Source organism: Andrena cerasifolii, chromosome 15 (genome assembly GCF_050908995.1).
Source record: "Andrena cerasifolii isolate SP2316 chromosome 15, iyAndCera1_principal, whole genome shotgun sequence".
Taxonomy (NCBI): domain Eukaryota; kingdom Metazoa; phylum Arthropoda; class Insecta; order Hymenoptera; family Andrenidae; genus Andrena; species Andrena cerasifolii.
In genome coordinates this window covers 6,952,323-6,958,178 of record NC_135132.1, presented here as the reverse complement: position 1 = coordinate 6,958,178, position 5,856 = coordinate 6,952,323, and the positions used below count along the sequence as shown (strand labels likewise).

General features: G+C 57.2%; 1 long non-coding RNA gene across 1 annotated transcript; it reads left to right on the top strand.

Moving 5' to 3' along the window:
* Nucleotides 1–2,212: 2,212 nt before the first annotated feature.
* Nucleotides 2,213–3,959, top strand: LOC143377149 (uncharacterized). Its single transcript, XR_013087250.1, has 3 exons — nucleotides 2,213–2,663; nucleotides 2,743–3,451; nucleotides 3,513–3,959. It is a non-coding gene; the product is annotated as an uncharacterized LOC143377149 (long non-coding RNA).
* Nucleotides 3,960–5,856: the final 1,897 nt, after the last annotated feature.

Genomic DNA, 5,856 nt, shown 5'->3' with positions numbered 1-5,856 from the left:
ATATTAACCTCTTGCGCTGGAATGACATGTTTAGCACGGCAGCTTCTGGCTTTTTGGCACCGTGGTTGTCAAAAACTGTGACAGATTTTTCATTCTTTTGGGTTAGTTTCTGTTCCACCGCGCCGCGTGGTTTTCTAGCCAGCTGACAGGTTAGGATATTGCGCACATCACTTGCGCATCGGTCCTTAGCAGCCATTTGCAGCTCAATTTACCTCGGTCACTTTACCCCGAATATGTACTCAGTGGAAAATTAATTATTTAATAATGTTAGGAATAATGTTTTCGCAAACGCGTGCACGTGTATGTTTATAAGCTTGTTTTAAACACGCAGAAAAAATTTGGAGTTAAAATAACACATATGACTGATTTATCCGAAAAGCTAAATGGCAAAGAAAACCAATCGGAAGTCTCTAAAAATTAATTTCAAATTTTTTAAATGAATTTACATTTTTCATAATTATCATAATTGTCATTCTTATATTACATACATTTATTACGCCAGCAAAATTTGTAAACATATTCTATTGTTAAAGAACAAATTAAGGAAGCTCATTTTACCCCTTTCTCCCCTACACAGGGTGTCCTAGCGCGTTTGCCACCCGGGGCCATTTTCTTAAAAACGCCACTGCTCCTGAGAATCTACTTGGGGCACAGAAGCCTACTTCCTGCCGGCAAACACACGTTACGCGACTCCCTATTATCTTCTATTCGAGAGTCCATGCCCTGACTCATGGCGCATTATCATTCGCCATTGTTTCCTTTATCTTGCTCCTTTTCCTGTTACCTTGCCGACGGATGGACGATTTACTACGTCTTCCCCGATCCTTCCGCCAGTCCCGGGCTTTTACAGCCAGCGTGGGATTGATACCCTCGGCCGGAGAAAAATGATTTTATTAGGCGAGCTCGCCGGGATAAGTAAAAATCACGGCCCCGACGCCGCAATCTCGCAGCGGCACGTACACATTTTACGGTTCAACGATGCGGTAAAAAGAGCTACGCGCACGGTCGTAAATAATCCCGCGGAGGAATCTATCACGGCGACGGTAGCGCGTGGAAGGGGCCGGGAGGGGGGAGGGGGGGCCGGCCGCCGTCGCAGCAGTTTGGAAACGTTGACTTCAGTTGTGGCCGTTCCGAGAATTATTCGGCACGCGAGCGTGCGGGCGCGATTTCGCTTGGAACGAGGGACAGGCGAGCGGAAGGGCCGCGGAGCGTTAATACCAATCGCACTGACCTAGCCAATAGCCGACTAGATGAGGGCCGGGGCATGTGCGTGTGTCCGTGACGCGAGCAAATCGTGGCATTGCACGTTGCACCGGTTGCAGCGCGCACGGAGCCGCACGCAAGGCACAAGGCTTGCGCCAGACAGTCTGTTGCACAACTTAGGTATTGATCTTGGCCGGAACTAGTTCCCGCTTCCGTGTTCTACCACCCGCGCTCGGCCTCTCCGCGTGTCCTCGCCGGTTCTTTCGCGACGACGCGCCAGCTGGGCGTCAACAACCCCGGTGAGATCGCGATCTGAATTAAAGAATGTCGAGAGAGAGAGAGAGAGAGAGAGAGAGGGGGATCCATTCCGCTTTCCGCGACTCCTCTAGCAGAGGACACCCTTTGTTCCTCGGTCTCAATGAATCCAATTAGGAGCAGGCTTGTTCTACGAATAAACACCGAGGCGCTCACTTTCGCTTTTCCCAGTTTATCGCGAGCTCCTCCAGCCCAGCGTTCTTGGCAGCGCACGCTTCCCGGCTGGCGAACAATCGCGCTGCAACGAGGAGCGCGCGAGTGCATTGCACCGCTCAGGTATTGATCTCGGTGGCCGATGTTTTTTTTCGGCTCTCTGTCCCTTCCTCGGAACCTTCTTTCCCGAAGTTTCACACGCTACCGCATTCCGCGAGCATCACTGCCGCCCGGTTCTCCTCGATAATTGCCAAGGTACGTTTGCATATCTGTCTCGGAGGAATGCTCTATGGTTTACTGAGCGAAGACGGACGCTAGTTTCGCGGAACAAACGCACTCGTGGCGGGAGGGCGCTCGGTGCGCCAAAAGAGCACGCGGAGACAAGTGCAGCTAGTTCCTTTTTTCCCTCGAAACAACAATCGCCGCCGATAAGTTATCGAGGCCGAGCGACGACGCGCCCTCGAGTGCCAAGAGTACAACGATAAATCTCCAATTCCCGCGCGTTTATCAGTCCTCCAAGTCGGGCCTTTTATTCCCTCCCTCTGTTTGTGTCCGCCCGTCCGTTCGATCGATCTATGCACGCCACGTGACCGGCGAGAGGAACAAAAAAAAAAAGAAAAAGTCGAGAGAGAACGGAAAAGCAAACGGGGCGAAGCGAAACGCGTGCGCCGGCACGCCGACCGTGCGTCGGCAGAGTAAATACGGTAAAAGTGAATCTAACCGCAAAACTGCGCCAGGAATTCACTGTAGTTCACGGCGGCGCTCGCGGCCTGCGACCGAAGTGGAATCGTGGTTCTCGGGCGCGAGGCTCGTCGCTTCGTTGATCGTCAGCTCGGAATTCACGCGGCACGAGCGAGTTTATTTAAGTATCCCAGGCGGGGAGAGCCGGCGATTGTGAGGTTAGGAAGCAGCAATCGCCGTCATTCGCGGCGGAAGATAAGTCGAGGCCGCGGTAATAAATTTCCCTACTATATCTACGCCGCTGCTCGCCGGTACAACGTCTCCTTTGTTATCTCATTCACGATTCGCGGACACGGCGGTCGAGGAATATAGCTCTGCGCTTGTTTCTAGAAAACAAAGCAGTGCCAATGCCCCTTGCGATACGGCGAGAGGGCCGGACAGTGGAATATCACGGCCGCCGCTGAGCCTCGTCCGAGCCGATCATTCCGAGGGAACGCTGAAACTGGAATATTCGACGTTTCGCGGCCCAGAAGCGGTGCATTCCGTTTCGCTTCTACCACGGGCCGGGCGCGCAGCGGATCCGGCCGTGGCAACGGGCGAGTCACGTTCTCGAGCGTTACTGTGCAATCTCTCGCGGCGTGTAATTACGGGAACGTCGGGCTGCAATCGCGTCTGCTAATTAGAATGGCCGTGAAGGGAAGAGGATCGGTTCGAGAAGCGACGCGGCGGGAGAGGGGGGGACAAAGGACATTGGCGTGCGCGTATTTCTCTTAGAAACATCTTCACTCGCCTCGGGGACCTGTCAAATCGCGCGCATGCGCGGAGAGGGGAAACGAAACAACAGGGAATGTCATTGACCCCGGGGGCCGTATGCACGTATCCAGCGAGAGGTTAAGGTTAATTTTATCGCTCCGCGGCGAAAAATACTTCCTTCCTCTTTCGCCGAGGATCTCGCCCACAGAAGCGTCGACCACTCGCGTGCTTTCTCCGCGGCCGAGGCGGCTTCGCGTGCGGTGAGCACATCCAGTACGTATACTCCATCGGTCATTCAAGCTCGCGTCCCTCTTGGGTGACAAGCTTCATTCCACTCGGAGGAAACGTAGGTACACGCGATCCTAGGCGCGTTTCAAGATCCACGGTAACGGAATTGCTGTTTCTAGGGGGCGGAGGAGGAGGATGCACAAGAGTATCGATCTCTCTTCGCAAAAGAGGAAGAAACCATCCGCAGGATTCGAGGGAGCCGTAGAGAGCAGCGTGGAGGTGTGGCGGAGAGGCAAGCCGGCCCCGCGAGAGGAGAAGCCTCGAGGATTCAGGCGCGTCGGTTGGTACCACGTGCAGCGGGCCACGGAGACGGAGGAGGCTAATGTAATTGGCGCCGATCGTTTATTATCGAATGCGGGGATAGCCTGGCTATCAGTGCGCCGCGGTGACCGCGGGCAATGAAAAACGATATCGCGAACCATCGACCGCAGGGAAACGCGGCAGGACGCGATGCCAGGCGTCCGGGGAGAGGGGGGTGTCTCGTTAACCCCCCGTGATTCGTTTCTAGCGTTTACCGTGCGAATACTGTCGCGCTTCGGACTTTTTCTACCACTTACTCCTGAAAAGCTGCGCGCCTCCGAACGTAATTCCACGCGAGCGCCGTGGCCAGGGTACTCCCATGGTTATCCAGGGGGGGGGGGCCGTCCTAGGGGTGGCACTGAACGCACAGAACAGCTCACAGAAGACGTGTCAACGACGCACAGAGCACACTCGTGGTACACCCGCGTGACGCGTAGCGACCGAACACGATCCCCCTGTGTCACATCCGCGGGCGGCACGCTTTCGGGGGAGAGCTCGGGTCCGGAAAATTTCTAGCCGGAGGATCTCCCCCACCGTGGTGCACGGAGGTCGGAGGAGGGGTTCGGCGGAGGGAGGGGGCAGTTTTTCGGGGGAGAATGCAACTGGAAGCGCATCTCTGCGAGCGGCGATAGGAGAGCGGAGGTTGGTACCCCGCGATCGGGCTGTAGGTGGTTCGGGGGGAGGCTGGGGGCTCTCGAGAGGGCAAGGAACTCTGCCGGCGCGGACGGAGCCTCCGGGTCTTAAATAACCCCTCGGAAGAAGGGAAACGGAACGGAAATAGGGTTCCACTGTCCCCGAGGAACCGCGAAGCGGTACTCGGCGGCCACAGCTGGGGGCCGTCGATAACGGGGGATCACTTCGACGCGGTTATCGTCGGCTGGCGGCTGCGGCTCGATTGGAAACGTGCCGTAGCGGTGTTGTCGCGCGAGGTTGCCGGCGCGGTGACTGCGCGAGACGCGAGCTTGCTCGGTGACAGCGACAGACTGCGTGCCGTGGGACGCCGGCTGAGCGAGCGGGCGAGCCGGCGACGGGACGGTGGAACGCGGACGGGAGGAACGGAGGAACGAGCGAAACGGCCGGAGCGAGGCCTTGCACCTCCGTCGCGGCGATCATCGGCCGCGGGGATGCATTCGTGGCCCAGACGCGTCGGGGGTCGCGTCATCCGGCTCCCTGAATCTTTTCAGGGTGGAAACCACCGCGGATGTAACTGGCCCGGGGTACCGGAGGCCTGTCGCGATACAGTTCTTCAGCGTCCTGCGTTCACTCGTGCGCCAAGGAGGCTCTGGGAAGGCGCTCCGGGCCCACGGCGCAAGGTCTTGCAGGAAAGACGCAGCCGAGAAGAAAACATGGCGGCCCGCTCGGTCCTCCCAGAGATCTCGGCGTTGCACTCGCGGCTGGCCGGGCGTCTGTTCGGCGGAGGAGCAGGGCTAGATCCCAGGCGATTGTCTAGGGAAGGCCGCGCGAAGGGGTTGCTGATAGGAGAGCCGCGGGGAGGAGGTTTCTGCTCATCCTACTTCCGGACGAGGTCGAGGTACCTCGTGCGGAAAAACCGAACGACGGGGTCAGACGGCCGGGTTCAGTGACACGGAGAGAATTTGCTTTTCCGCGGGGGTGGAAAGTTGAGGGAAGAGAGAGAGGGGGGGGGGTTGGGTGGAGAGGTGAGGGTGGCTGAGAGCGGAGAGGTTGCCTGGACGAAGGGTAGAAGGAGGCTCGACAGGGTAAACGTACTTATACACGCTAGCATGAATTCGGCGCGAAGGAGAGCCGAATGTTCCTGTATAGTTGCGGAGAGTCGAGACTGTCTCGAGCGCACATGGCTCTGCCTTCTCTCTCTCACTCTCTCTCTCCCTCTGTTCCTCTCCTTCGTACACGCACAGACACAGAAGCGCGCGCGGCTACGCTCTCTCTCTCTCTCTCTCTCTCTCTCTCTCTCGCTCTCTCTCTCTTTTCTGTCTTTGCTCTCTCACCCCCTTCGGTCCGTCGCGCTCCGTCTCTGTTTCGCCAGCTCTGGTTTGCCCGTGCGAAATTCAGTGCCAGTGGCGTAACCAGCGGGGGATCGTCGACCCCACTCCTCCTCGCTATAGTCTCGCTGTCGCCCCTCCCACGGGCCGCGCGGCCGACGCACAGTGGGGAAACTTCGCGATTTTATGGCCAAAACCACAA